Consider the following 15790-nt stretch of genomic DNA (forward strand, 5'->3'; position numbering starts at 1 on the left):
TGTTACCGTTTGGGGGAGATTCAATAGAGACAATAGAGGTGAAAGTTTCCCAGACTGCCTCGTTTAAAGCCCATCTGGGCAGGCGTCTGTGGGCCTAACCCCAGGGCAGAGGCAGGAAGATGGGTACGTGGTCACTAGCACACAGGTCATCATATGCTCTCCAGTGGATAGATAGGAGAAGACCACGACTGCAAACCGAGAGATCAATGGCCAAATATGTGCCGTGTACCACGCTGAAATGCGTGGGGGCACCTGTATTTAAGAGGCAGAGGTCGAGGTGTGACAGTAAATTTTTGACATCTCTGCCTCGCCCAGTAAGCACAGTGCCACCCCACAAGGGGTTATGAGCATTAAAATATCCCAAAAGTAGGTAAGGTTTAGGGAGTCGATCAATCAGTGCAGCCAATGCGTTCAGGGGTACCGCACCATCTGGATGGAGATATACATTGCAGACAGTTATTTCCTGTGTTGTTGTTATTCTGACAGCTACAGCTTCAAGAGGGGCACAGTGCCACTACAGACTGAGTTTAGGACACAAACACAAACTCCACCTGACACTCAATTATAGTCGCTACAGTTTTTGTAATATCCCTTATAGCCACGCAGGGCAGCGGTCTGCATTGCCGCGAACCAGGTTTCTTGGAGGGCAATGCACATAGCAGGTGTAAAGCTTAACAGTTGCCGTAGCTCAGCCAGGCGGCGGAAAAAACCGCCACGATTCCACTGGAGGATGACACGATTGTGAGACTGGGAAGGCACGGAACATTCAATGAGGCAGTTTACACCTCAGAGTCACCTGCTGTCACTGATTTATTGCCCGAGCAGTCTATATCCATCCTGTCTGAGGGTCTGGCGAGATCTAGGTCCTTACCGGATGCCAGAATCTCCACCCCATCCTCAGACACAGAGCTCGTAGGTAGGGACGGTGTGGGTGCCATCGCAATTTCCTCGGTCTTAAGGGACTGATTTTTGGATTTCTCTCGCTGCTCCTCGGGTTTCCGTGGCTGGGAGGACTTCACTGACTCAGTCTCCGGACCTGAGGACGAGCGTAAAGCCCTACGACCAGCTGCTTTTGAGCTCTTCAGCCACTGGCAGGTGTCGTCTTTCCCACGAGCAGATACCCGGGAAGGAAGTGATCCGAGGAACCCCTTCCTAGCGAGAGAAGCCGAAGAAGACTTACACTTCTCCGTCTTAGAAGTGGGGACGTCCGTGATTGGAGTGGTGTTTCTCCCGAAGTAGATGGTGTGGGATCAACAGGGAGGGAAATTTCCCCCACCATCAAGGGGGTAGGTGTAGTCTTCTGGCTCTGAGAAGTGACAGGGGTTGGCAGACCTGATGGTGCCGAAACTGTTGTAGCGGCAGCATAAGACGATGTCATAAGCACAGGATGCAGGTGTTAAAATTTTCTCTTAGCCTCAGTGTAGGTCAGTCGGTCCAGGATCTTGTACTCCACGATTTTCCTTTCTTTCTGGAGAATCCTGCAGTCTGGCAAGCAAGGTGAATGGTGCTCTCCACAGTCGACACAGAGCGGAGGCAGGGCACACAGAGTATCGGTATGTGACTGTCGTCCGCAATCTCGACACGTGATGCCGAAAGTACAGCGGGTAGACATATGGCCGAACTTCCGGCACTTAAAGCACCGCATTGGAGGAGGGATATAAGGCTTTACATCACAGTGGTAGACCATCACCTTGACCTTCTAAGCCAATGTGTCACCCTCAAATGCCAAGACGAAGGAGCCGGTGGGAAAGTGATTATCCCTGGGACCCCGGTGGACACGCCGTACAAAACGTACACCTCACTGCTCTAAATTGGCGCGCAGCTCATCGTCAGACTGCAAACTGAGATCCCTCTGAAATGTGATACCCTGGACCATATTTAAGCTCTTATGGGGCGTGATGATTACAGAAACATCCCCCAGCTCGTCACAAGTGACTAATGTCCGTGACTAGGCAGAAGATGCTGTTTTGATCGAGACTGACGCAGATCTAATTTTGGACAATCCTTCCACCTCTCCAAACTTGTCCTAGTGCTCAACAAAAAACTGAGGTTTCATCATTATGCAAAAATTCCCCATCAGCTCTCCAACATACAAGGTACTGGGGTGAATTAGATCCGCTGCCACCCTTAGCCTGACATTCCACCCACGGTGTGGCCAGGGAGGGGAATGATTTGGAGTCTTACTTCTGTGTGATGAATTGAGCTCGTGAACACTTAGAAACTGCTGGTGTTTCACCACCGGCAAGAGGTGATGGACTACGCTTCATTGCTTGTCATCCGCACTGACGCCATCCACTCTAACCAGGGGCCCTCACTGCAGGCACCGCCCAGCTGCAGCAAAGGCCACCTGGCAGGATGGCCATTGCCGGGAGTCCCGATGCCCCAGGGGGACGGGCATCTACCCCTCGGCATACGTGGGGAGTTACCGCGCAAGCATCAGCAGAGCGATCCGCGTGTGGTCGGGGGGCTACAACCGACAGGGTACACGACGGCCCCACCACAATGGACTGGCTACCGTGCTGGCTAAAGTGACACTGCACAGTGCACGGTGGAAAACACGCACAGGAAGGTGTCCTCGCCCAAGAGATGGAGAATGAGTGGGACTGAAATGCGATGACGAGAAAGTGGGCCGAAGATCTCAGTGCACGATAGACACGATGCCCTTCCACAATTGGCTCGGTCTTTGGGAAAATTTTGAAGAATGGAGGTCAAACCCTACAGGGGGCCATCACATAAGGGCCAAAACATGTGAAACTCCTTTTAGTCACGTCTTACGACAGTCAGGAATACTACGGGCCTATTCTTACCCCTTGACCTGCAGGGGGGGTTAGTAAGAATTCTTCTTGTGGTTATATCAAATTCATATGGAATATAGGAGAATGGGCAAATCATACTAATAGAAGTGCTGTGATTGTCCAGGAGGATACATGAAACCTACTGTAAGATTCCATTCTTTATCATTCACTTTGTCAACAATCCCCAAATACTTAGAAGAGTCATATGCACACGTAAAACAGCATTTGGGCTCCACAGAGCATTCTGGCATTAGGGGTGGAAGTGCAGAGAAATCTTACACGATAGTAAAGCCAGTATCACAGCTTCGGGCTCCTGCTCCAATCTCGGTTGGTATAGTGGTACAATGTGATGAACAGACAATGTTCCAGAAATGATTTTTGCACTTTTACAGTGACGAAACTTGGGCCATTTCATCTCTTGAAACAAAGAACTGAAATGCCTTGTAGGTTCTCACAGCAGAATTGAAATAGCTGTGATATTGTAATTTTTGATATGGCATTACAGAAGCGTCCAACTCCACCCATCTGCTTTGAGCCATGACATCATCAATATAGCACAAATGGCTACTTCCGGCATATACAGAACAATAATGATGTCACTACATATACACGCCAACACATGAACAAAAATAAAAATGATACAATGATGTCTCACTCCAAAAATAAAATGAAACTAACAGGACAATTGTGGAAAATTGGGGGTTTAGGAGGGAGATAAATAAATGTACAAAAATAAAAAAAACACCGTGACATCACAAAACCAATATGATCAAAAAAAATTTAGATTACAGCATTCCACCACACCGACAAAACCACGGGAATCAGACGATTCCCTTGACCTATATAGTGCAACCACAGCTACCAATACCAAAAGACCAACACCACAACCCAAAAGAGAGGAATCAGACATTTCCTTTGGCCTACATAGCTCAACGCAGCTATCAGTACTAAAATACCAACATCCTCAAAAAGTGGAATCGAACATTTCCCTTGATCTATAGAGCTCAAAAAATAACACACACACACACACACACACACACAACTCTCGTCAACCTCATGCGCGCGCACACACACACACACACACACACACACACGTATGACAGATATTATATCATCACCCATCTCAGAACGTAATGATACACTTGCGAACTTCACTGTCGTAAGCATGCCTAGAAAAATAAGGCATAATCCTTATCACTTCAGACAGGAGGTTACCTTCATAATCTTGAATGTTATTGAATTTAGTATATGTTAAAATTTAGGCATAAGTAAGAAAAACATATTTTTTTGTTTTCTCCAAATAATTCCTGCCCCAAGATAGAGGCCTCCAAAGATGGCACTGCAAACACCATTTTGAGGATGCTAATTTTGGAAAAAATTTTAAAATGCTTTATCTCTGTAACTGTTCTAGATATATTGTTAGAGGTAAAGATAACTACTTCATGATTACAATCACATCCTCCGTTTGGACATATGTGTCAAAGTTCTTTTATTGTTGCCTTTTGAATTTTTTTTATAATTTATAGAATTTTTTTTCAGAAATGCCAATCTAGAAAAGTTAAACTTTTTTCCTGTTGATTAGTACCATGTAGTACTATAATCACTGTAAAGGAGAGCTTCCACTTTTAAGTTGGACAGGTTTTATTTCTTTAAAAAAATCATTTTTTTTTTAACTTTCAAGGGTAATGTATGTCTTCACTGAAGTTTTTTGTTAAACGTTTATTTCTATTGTCTTTGTTGCAGTTATTTCTTAACACTTTCTTTGTTGCAGTTATTTCTTTTCACTTTCATTGTTGCACATATTTATTACACTTTGTTGTAGTTTCCTGTCTGTTTCTTTGTTGTGGTTGTTCATTGCAGGTTTCTGTATTGTAGTTGTTCACTGCTAATTTGTTTACTGAAGAGGCTTCTAAGAAATTTGATATCATGCAGTGAGTTGTGTGTTTTTGTGAGGAATTTGCCAGCTGACACAGTCGCAGTGTGCTTAGTGGAAAGGAGTGTTTGAAATACCTTCTGACTGGGGCCACAGGAGAGTGAAGTGTGCTGACTATTTGCATATGCATAAAAGAGTGATACGTAAGACAAACAAAAAAACAGACTTTGTTCAGTTTGGGAATAAGTGTTTTCATTTGAAGACTCTGTTTCAAAGTGAATATGTTTCCATTGATGACTTTTTGTGTTCTAAATGTTTTGACTTTGACAGAATAACAACAATGATAGTTTCTGAATGAGGTGAAGCCTCCCATGGTGCAGATGACGCAGATTTTGCGTCAGTAGAGGAAGAATTAAATACCCTGAATCAGCCAACTACAGAGTTTTGTGTTAGCACTGTTAAGAAACCGTGGTCAGTGAAGTTCAGTCATACACTCTATGCATCAAGAAAGTGCAAGGAAATTACTAAGGCTATGGATGAATTCACTACAGCAAAACTGACCACACTCTTCAAAGTAGAAATTCCATCTTCAGAAGAAAGTGAACCAAAGCACTCCTACACCTTTTGCCATCCTACAGTGAAAAGGTGCAAGGTTTAACTATTATTCCTGAGACATTTTCACAGAAAACAATTTTGAACAATGTTCCGTCAGTATCAAAGTACATGCTAGACAAACTAAGAAATGTGAGAATTGTAAAAGGAGTCTTTGGAAGACCAGATCCCTATTATGGTCATCCTGCAGAAGCAGCTCAAGTTCAAATAGGGCAGTCATTTTATCTCGATGATAAATGGGACTGTTCTCACCAGAGTGCCAACAAACAAGACACTATATCTGTAACAGTTGAAAGTCAAAAAGTTGTGAAAGTGAAGAGGTACACGAGTCGTGCAGTATTATAGAAACTTTTGCAATTTATAAGAGCAACTATACAATTTCACATATTGGAGGTTCAAAATTTTCTGCTGTACATCCTAAGTGGGTAGTTCCACACCCACCTAGAGATGTCTGGTTATGTGTGTACTGTGTGAATTTTGAACTTTGTGTGGTAACTTTGAAGAACTTACTGGAGCACATGACATGACATATGACACCTTGGGTGGGTGTGTGAAGTCATTATTAGTCTGTGACATAAAGTGAGACACTCCTTTGTTTCAAGAATGTGGTCACTGCCCTGGAAAGGGAGGACTGTCTTTACAGACATCTGGCCTGGAAGACATAGCAGATAACTCTGTAAAAATTACATATGCGACATGGGAGGAAAATAAACTATTAACAAAACTGTTGCCTTTGACAGTTTCATTAATGAACTTGGTGAATGGTCAGTGAAAGCAGTAACACACCAGCATCTGAAGAAATTGCAACAACAACACATTGCAGAAGTGTGTACAGGCTGAAGAACTATGTTTAGTGCTTTACTGTGGTTTTGATGAGAACTGGTCTGTAATTCTCCCACAAGAACTACAAGGGTATCATGGGAGTAACGACAGGTTTCAATTTTTACAGGAATGACATATTTTCAAAACAAGACCACAAGTGTTGCAGTTATAAGTGATGACACCGGACATGACTCAGCACATGCTTTGCTAGCAATGTGCAAAATTCTTCAACTGCAAACAGGCGCAGAGAAGATCATCATTATTTCTGATGGTGCTACTAGTCATTTTAAAAATCGTTACCAGCTGTCTGAATTGAGTAATTCGCTTGTGCCAACTGACTGGGTACACAGTGCTACTGGTCACGGGAAGGGGCCTCGTGATGGTGTAGACGGCCTGCCGAAGCACCACGCTACAAAGCATAACCTTTCCGGACCAAATACAGCTGCGATTCAGAATGCTGAGGATTTTACGAGAGTTGTGAAATCTTACATATCCACAGCCCTCATTCTTTTGTCCAAAGAGGTCGGTTGGTTGGAGAAGGGACCAAACTACGTGGTCATCAGTCCCTCCGACCTGAGATTAACTAAAACCGATTAAATCCCACATTAAAAGAGGGAACTACAACATCCGTAAAATGATAAACTATTGACAGGGAAGGAAAGAAAAGGACAGAAGATGAGGTGAGGGAAAGAAAGTGACTAATGACAGGGGCATGAAGGAAGAAGCACAGGAGACAAGAGAGATGCTCAGGACATAACAGACCTCACGAGGAAAGGAATGGGAAGGTAGAGGGCCAGTTGAAGCCAATCCAGTTGGGCTGAAGGGGGAGCACGAAAGCCTGCCATCCACTCCACTCACCGATAAGGTGGAAGGCCCTTTCCTTAAATAAAGTGATAAAAACCACCATCACGAATAAAACGTAAAATGAGATCCGCCGCTGACGCACCGTCAGCCGACACCAGGGGTAGGGATTCTGGAAAGCTAAAAGTCCGTCATAGGGTGGCTAAGTAGGTGCACTCCAATAAGATGCGAGCCACAGTCAACATCAATCCACAACGACAGAGAGGGGTCCTCACGACGAAGTAGATAACTGAGAGACAAAAAATTGAGATGGGACCAGCACGTCCTCTTCAGCTGGTGAAGGTGAGGGAGCCACGTCAACCGGGCATCAAAGACCAGACCCGAGAAGCGACGGGTGTCCACCACCTCGAGGGGCCGGCCATCGAGGAACAGTTCCGGACGGGGACGGGCTGTACGGAGACGGCAGAAATGCACGACACGAGTCTCGGCCGCCGAAAACTGAAAGCCGTGGAAGAGAGCCCACGAGTGGGTCCGACAGATTGGCCCCTGTAGACGGCATTCTGCAGCGTGCATTACGGAAGAGGTGAAGTCGGTACAAAAATTGTCAGCATACAAAGAGGGGGACACTGTCGGCCCAACTGCTGTCACCAGACCATTAACGGCTATGAGAAAGAGAGGGACACTCAGCACGGAACCCTGTGGAACCCCATTTTCTTGCTGACGGGGAGAGCTGTAGGAGGAGCCAACTCGGACCCGAAAAGAGTGACAAGAAAGAAAGTTACGGATCAAAGGGGGCAGGGTGCCACGAAGGCCCCATTCGTGAAGAGTGGTGAGGATGTGGTGGTGCCAGGTGGTGGCATAGGCTTTATGCAGATCAAAGAAGACTGCAAGGAAAAAACCACTTTGAGTCGATGACAAAAGGTCGCCGGATTCAAGGATCCAAAACAGCCGCCAACTAAGAGGGTGTTAGTAAGGCTAATTGGATGGTAGCTATCCAACTGAAGAGGTGGTTTCCCCGGCTTCAACACCGGAACAACAATGCTTTCCTGCCACTGGGTAGGAAATACTCCCTCACCCCACAGGCGGTCGAAGAGGGTCAATATACGACGGTGGCCAGCCACCGATAAGTGTCGGAGCATTCGGTTACGTATCCGATCCGGTCCAGGAGCTGTGTCAGGACAAAGGGCGAGAGTGCTGGCAAATTCAAACTTGCTAAATGGGGCATTATACGGTTCTGAGCAGCAAGAAACAAAAGACAAAGGCAGTCATTCGGAACGCTCTTTCAGGAGAAGGAACGTGGGTGGATACTGAGCCGATGCCGAAGCTCGAGCAAAGTGTCGAGCGAAATTTTCTGCCGCAAAGTCCGGCTCGGTAAGAGCGACGCCGTGCGCAGAAATTCCCGGAACCCCGGTGGGAGGACGGTGGCCAAACATTCGCCAGAGTTTCGCCCAGACTCGTGAGGAGGGGGTGTGGGGTCCTACGGCAGCTACATATCGTTCCCGGCAAATCCGTTTCTGAAATTTGATTAGGTAGTGTGCCCGGGTGCGGAGTCATTTAAAGACCAGAAGAAGAGCAGTAGAAGGGTACCACTCGAAGCGTCGAAGAGAACGGCGGCAGTCTTTTACGGCTTCAGCAATTTCCGGAGTCCACCGAGGGACCATCTTCCGGCGGGGGGAATCTGAAGAAGATGCTGAAAGGATGGAGGCAGTCGAGGTCAGAGTAGATTCATCAACACTGCCGTGTGGCAATACAGGGGGGAGGGGAGCAGAGGAGAAGGCACCCCCTCACTCCCACCGGGGAGGGTGAGACACTGAAGGAAGGTCAGAACAATCGGGTAACGGTTTCCGTCACGTAAGTCATCGTGGACGTTCCACTGAAGGGAGGGAAGAAAGCCGGGACTGCAGACGGAGAGGTCGACGGTTGAGAAAGTGCCGTGTGCCACACTGACGTGTGTGGGAGCGCCTGTGTTTAGTAAACAGAGGTCCAGCCCTGCCAGAACTGTCCTGCCCAGGGCCGTAGTCGTACGACTACCCCGAAGAGGGTTGTGGGCATTAAAGTCCCCTAATTACAGGAAGGGAGAAGGGAGTTGTTGAAGAAGAGTGGTGAGGGCACGGGATGTGGGCGGCCTGTCAGGCGGGAGGTAAAGATTACAGATTGTGATTAGAGTGGCCAGATGGACCCTGACAGCAATGGCTTCCAGAATGGTATGGAGAGGAACCCATTTACTAACAATGTCCTTGCGGACCAATGTGCAAATACCGCCAGAAGCCCACAGGGGGCCAATTCGGTTCCGACAGAAAGTGTGGAACCCACAAAGAGTGTGTGAGTAAGAATTGACAGAATGGCACTCCTGGAAAGCAATACAAGCGGCAGAGTAGAAGGAAAGAAGGGGCTGCAAGTCTGGAAGGTGACGCAAATATCCATTACAATTCCCCCGGAGGATTCACGAGCCGGAGTCCAAAGTGGAAGTGAATGGGTCAGAGTCGGTCACGCCACCGAGTCGCTATCCGTCACCGATAAGGATGGGGTAATATCCCTACAAGTGGGGTCAGAGTCTGTCGGTTCATTGACTGTAGGAGGCAAAGGTCGTACCTCAGGGGGTACCGGAGGGGCCTCGTCCTCGTTCCTGCGTTTCTGCTCCTTCTCTCAGGAAGGAAGGGCAGACTTCAGCGAGGGCAGGAACGGAATTACACCGGGCAATCTCGGAGCCCACTGGCCGCGGATCGTGCTGCCGACGTGGAGCAGTAGATCGCCTTTCAGGAGGGATGGAGCTGGTCATATTTTTGACGAGCCTCAGAGTAGGTGAGCCAATCTAAGGTTTTGTACACTCGAATCCTCCTTTCTTTCACAAACACCGGGCATGTAGGCGAGTGTGGAGAATGCTGTCCATAACAATTTACACACATTGGCGGGGGAGCATAGACACTCCCCTCGTGGAGGGGGCACCCAAAGTCATCACAGAGGGGATCACTGGTGCAGCGGGAAGACGTGTGTCCAAACCTTAAGGATTTAAAACATCTCATCGGTGGTGGAATATAAGGTTTTACATCACACCGATACACCATTACCTCGACCTTCTCTGGGAGGACATACCCCTCGAAGGCCGGAATAAAGGCGCCCGTAGCGATGCAATTGTTTGGAGGGCCTCACTGCACACGGCGGAAAAAACGAACCCCTCACCGTTCGAGGTTAGCTCTGAGCTCCTCGTCAGTTTGCAGGAGGAGATTCGGTGGATAATAATGCCCTGTACAGAGTTCAAAGATCGGTGGGGCGTGACGGAGACTGGGACGTCACCGAGACGGTCACAAGCGTGCAGGGCGTCAGATCAGGCAACAGAAGATGTCTCAATGAGCAAAGCAGCGGACCGCATTTTACTCATCGATTCAACTTCGCAATACTTATCTTCAACCGTCTCCACGAAAAACAAAGGCTCGGTCGTGGGACAACTACCGCCATCCGTCCTGGTACAAACCAGGTACCGAGGGAAAGGTTTCAACCCGAGCCGGCGAGCTTGCCCCTCCTCCCAGGGGATGACCAGGGAGGGGAAAGACGAAGGATCAGAAGAAGTAGTGTCACGCCTGTTACCACTCTTAGAGATGGCCACAGAATGGCCAGGATGGTGAAGCTTTTGTCGCTTCGCGCACAGGGCGTCCGCCGTAGTACCACCCATTCCGATCAAGGGCTCACCCTGTGGGCGCCACCCAACCACGGCAAGGGCCGGGAGTTCTGGCGTCCCAAAATGACGAGCATCGACTCCTGGGCATACACGAGACGTTAACAGCTCAGGGACTAGTAGTGTGATCCCTGTGGTATCAGGTGGCTCAGCCAAGTGGGTACTTAACAGCCCCACCACACAGACTGGCTACCATGCTGGTGACCCAGCAGGAAGGGGCCAGGGTGGAAAGGGAAAGGGAAAGGGAAAGGGAAAGGGAAAGGGAAAGGGAAAGGGAAAGGGAAAGGGAAAGGGAAAGGGAAAGGGAAAGGGGAGGGGCGGGGAGGGGGGGGGGAGGGAAGGGGAAGGGAGGGAGGGGAGGGGAACCTGCACCATGGAATCTAGGTAGGGAGTTCATCACCAAATGGCTCACACTGAACGGAAAATTTTGGAAATGGAGGTCAAACCCCGAGGGGACCAAAAATGCCGAAAAGGAAATGGAAACAGCAAACTAAACAATAGCACAGACCAAAACAAAGCCAGGAGGACAGCCAGGTCGACATAAAGAAGTCCACTGAGGGAAAAGAGGGGCAGGGACAAAGGAGCAAGGATAGGGAGGGAGAGGAACAGGGATGATAACGCAGCCTTCAAAGGAAAGGAAAGGAAAGGAAAGGAGACTGCAATAGCTTGGGGCCCCGTGCGAGCCGCACACATACCCGCAAAAGGACTGTGGGCCCCCTGGGGGGTGTCCAAGGAGGAAATTCCGTGAGCATAAAAAAGAAGAATGGTCCAAACAAACCACTACTGTGTAAGGAATTCAGAATACACATTTTTGGACTCAAAGTGATGGCTGATCATATATTGCATGCACTGTAAAGAGTCGGCCAATACCTCAGAAACAGCAGGATAATATTCAGATTCACAACTTGAGAAGGGGGATGTGTGTGTGTGTGTGTGTGTGTGTGTGTGTGTGTGTGTGTGTGTGTGTGTGTGTATGACTGTGACTGGTCGATTGCAGAGATTATAGACACCAGTTATGAGTTAAATGAAATTGTACTGAACTTTACGCTACCACATGGACCAGCTGCTGGATGTAGGTTTCCAGATGAAGGACAACAACAACGCCATCAGTGCTCACTTCCTGTTCACAATGTTTTGAAGATTGTAAGTGCAGTTCCTATTGGTTCAACAGGAAGGCATCACTGTATCAAAGGAAGATACTGAAGCAGTGGACCACATTTTTAGTTCATTGACCGGCTAATTTCAGTACAAAACAGAGTGCACAGAAGTAGAATAAATTGAAACCTTTAAGTCTTCGGACCTTTCACATAAATTTTGGAACCATTTAAAATGCTTGAAAACTGAGTCTCTTACTTATCTTTCAGAACTAAAATTATGTTAAATAAGGCTAGGTTTTGACTTTTATGAGCCTGTTATGTGATAATGTGGTAATAAAACAGGTTTTATTTATGGCAAAAATTTCAGTTGTTTACAAAACCTGTTCAACCTAAAAGTGGATGCTCTCCTTTTCAGGAAATGTAGAAATATATGGTGCTAATCAACAGAAAAAAAAATCAAAATTTTATGGACTGGCATTTTTGAGAATAAGGGTGGTACAATGCTATGTTATCCCCATCCTACTCTATGCAGTGGAAACTTGGTCAATTAAAGCAGCTTCTATAAAGAGATTAGAAGCAACAGAAATGTGGTTCTTGCACTGATTACTAAAAATACCACGGATTGAGAAAGTGAGCAATGCTGAAGTGTTGCGTATAGCCGGGATGGATAGAGAATTACTGAGGACAAATAACATTGTACCTAGGGCACATTATGAGAGGAAAAAAATATGAACTTCCACAATTAATTCTAGAAGGGAGAATAGGAGGAAAGTGCCCACCAGGTAGAAGGAACCAATCATGGGCACAGAATATCAAGACATGGAGAGGCATCAACAACTCTGAAGAGCTGGTTCAAGAAGCAAGGGAACGCTGCTTGTGAGCAGCCGACGCACTACAAGTGTATGGCACCAAGAAGAAAAAGACATTTTTGAAAAAAAAAAAAAAAAAAAAATCCATAAATTATAAAAAAGTTCAGAATGCAATAGTAAAAGAACTTCAACAGGTAAGTCCAAATGCCAAATGGAGGATTTCTTTGTAATCATAAAGCAATTATCTTTCAAATAAAAAAAAATAAAATAAAAAATTAAAAAAAAACATATAGGACTGTTCCAGAGATACAGCATTTTAAAAATTTTTTCCAAAATTCGCATCTTCGAAATGGTATGCGCAGTGTCATCTTTGGAGGGCTGTATCTGGGAGCAGAAATTTTTTTTGTAGAAAACAAAAAAATACATGTTCCTTACTTAGTCTTTCATTTTAACATATACTAAATTCAATAACATCCAAGACTATGAAGGTAAGATTTTTTCCTAGCCTGCCTGAATTGATATGGACTATGGCATAAAAAATAAAATTTAGACTTCTTTCCACACAACAAACACCTAATCAAAACCACATTATCATGAAGACAACCAAAACTCAAACGAACTCAATACCACACATTAAACTCAGCATCTTCACATCCACTACCAAAGGGCAGCATCAAATACAGTGACACAACATCTACAAACACAACCAACTAAAAAGCTATGTCGTAGTGACGTCACACACCACACCATTACATCAAGGGTCAAAGCAAAAGGGTGGAATTGGATGCTTCCGTTGACCCTTGACTCTTAATAGTCTTAGCACACCTGTTTTTGTGGCAAGCCTTAACAGTGCCAACAGTACCACCACAAGGAGATACACTTTGAGTGCTTGCAAAAAATACCAGCCATACTTTGGGTTATTCCATGTCAAAAACCATTTTCTATCTCACCGTCTCAGATTTTCTTGAAATTTGGCACAGGTGCGCTGTTGGTATAGACTTAGAAAAATATGAATTTTACTGAGATATGTCAACTTGTTTCTGAATTACAGAGCTGTAAAATTGTCATAAATGGTCCCATTTACAGGGAATGGCAGTTTTAGAGTTGCTGTAGAAGCTTTCCTAATTGAGCTACAGACATGGCGTGGATACCATTTCACAGCATTTTTCATGTCTGTTCCTATGGTACATAGTAACACACACATTAATATAAGAAAATTTTTTCAAAACAAAATCTCATATTTTAATTATTTTCAAAAACTACATATTTTAAAATTTCCAAATTTATTCCATGAGTAGCTAGTATCATTGTTAAATATAAATTTGGGATGATAATTTCTTCATTAATAAAAATGATGAAGACTGAAGCTATGTTTCCTATAATTCGACTGCGCTCTCATGTTAAATTATCAGAACATTACTAATACTAACATTTTGCTGAAAATAAACATGAACACTTTTGTGATAAAGATTCAAGCAAACAATCCACAGTAAAACTAACTATTAAGTAACAGGATGTGTTTATCATTTTAAGTCTGAAAGGGCTTCATTCATTTGGTACACATCACTTTCAAGTAAAATATACATACTTCCAGTAGGAGTCACGGGATTTACTTTCACCAGAACATCCCTTACTGATACCCACAGCCTCCAACAACTTATTATTCAGATTTTTTTGCAACTTCACGTCACTATCACTTTCTAATGACAAACTTTCAGCAGACTCAGAAAAAAATTTACATTTTGTAGTTGTGGAAATTTTTCTTACTTTCGATGTGCAATACTTCTTGTATTTCATTTTTCTCTTAGCAATGGGAGATTCAGCCAACTGTTCAAGAGATACGTTTAAGTGACTGAACAACATCTGAAGTAGTTACAAATTCTGAATGATCAAGTTCAACATTTTTGTCATTCAGGAATTGTGCATTTTTTAAGATAACAATTTCCTTCCTACATTTATCATAGATTCATGAACCACAGACAATTTTCAGATACAGTTCAGGCATGCTGCTGTCTCTCACAAAGTGATTTGTTTTCTGTAACAATTTGGAAAAACGCGCGTTTCCATATTGTGGGACAATGTGTCAGTTTCCATCTTTAGGGAAGAAAGCACTCTAACACATTTAGTGTTAAAGTACAAACTCACTTGTTAAAAATTAGCCAGTAACATTTACATTTTCAGGATTGATTTAAGTCACTTTATAGCTTCCAATAACAACTTGTTTTACTGAAGCACTAAATATTTGGCCTAAACAATACATAATCTTTGATATCAGTTCACAAGTAACTAACTAATTACACACAAACAATGCAGAAAAACATTCACCCAGGATGGGCTCTAATCTACGGCAGTGGGTATTATTGTAACAGTTAACATGTGAACACAGTTGAATTATTGGAAACAGAGCTTCAGACTTAATTTTTTTTTCACTAATGAAGAAATTATTACCCAGAATTTATATTTTGGCCTGAGACTTACAATGATACTAAAGTTCGCATCACGTAAGAAGGCGGTCCAATTTTCAGCCATTCTGCGCATCCCCCTCCACTAGCCACTAGCGGCCAATGATATTCATTCTCTGTCCGAGCAGCTAGCAGAGTGTTACAGCTAGACAGCAAGACTTTCACTCCTACATGTTGCACTGTTGCCGCACTTCACTACAACCGAATTATTCATTCAAATATCAATTTTTTTTTCCTTTTTTCTCTTGCAGCAGTATAGCTGTGAATGTGTATCTTGTAAATGTTTAAGGGTGATTAGAAGAAAAACCAGCTGACAGCAATAAAAATGAAGTGCTTCACAAGCAGATGAAGTGGATTGTTTACCGCATTTATAACTTTTTCAAACATGAATTTTAAAGCAAGTCTTATACTGTTGACATTGGAAAACTCCAGAATGGACTCCAGAACCATGTGGTGTCAGCATGAGAACTGTAAAGAGAAACAGAAGTGTCAGAGCTGTAGAAACCGTAGAAACAGTCGGTTTCATGTCATCTGGAAAGCATCGAAATAACAAGGAACCTGTAACATAAATGTATAGTTTTAACAACAATGTTTTAAAGTGCTCCATGTGAATGATGAATACCTGACATAGCAAAAACATGTTATAGTTATGCAGGCTTCAATGGTAAGCGCTTCATCACGGTAAAGAATTTTAAAAGACGTTGGTTCCAGATATGTTAAGAAAAGAGCTTTTAGTTCACAGAAGTGACATAGGTGCAGCACGAACTATATCCCATATAAAGATTCATGATACAAGAGAAGGAGGTAGTTAAACAGTGTATTACCTTGATGAAACCTGGGTCAATT

General features: G+C 44.5%; 1 long non-coding RNA gene across 2 annotated transcripts in view; it reads right to left on the reverse strand.

Annotated features, from left to right (window-relative positions):
- Positions 1-15052, reverse strand: part of LOC126428331 (uncharacterized) — a 190628-nt gene extending 175576 nt beyond the window's left edge. The window contains exon 1 of one of the 2 annotated variants that reach the window (XR_007576820.1): positions 14961-15052. This is a non-coding gene — a long non-coding RNA (uncharacterized LOC126428331). The remainder of the gene's footprint in view (positions 1-14960) is intronic. The other variant, XR_007576819.1, reaches the window with a different exon arrangement.
- Positions 15053-15790: the final 738 nt, after the last annotated feature.

Source organism: Schistocerca serialis, chromosome 12 (genome assembly GCF_023864345.2).
Source record: "Schistocerca serialis cubense isolate TAMUIC-IGC-003099 chromosome 12, iqSchSeri2.2, whole genome shotgun sequence".
Taxonomy (NCBI): domain Eukaryota; kingdom Metazoa; phylum Arthropoda; class Insecta; order Orthoptera; family Acrididae; genus Schistocerca; species Schistocerca serialis.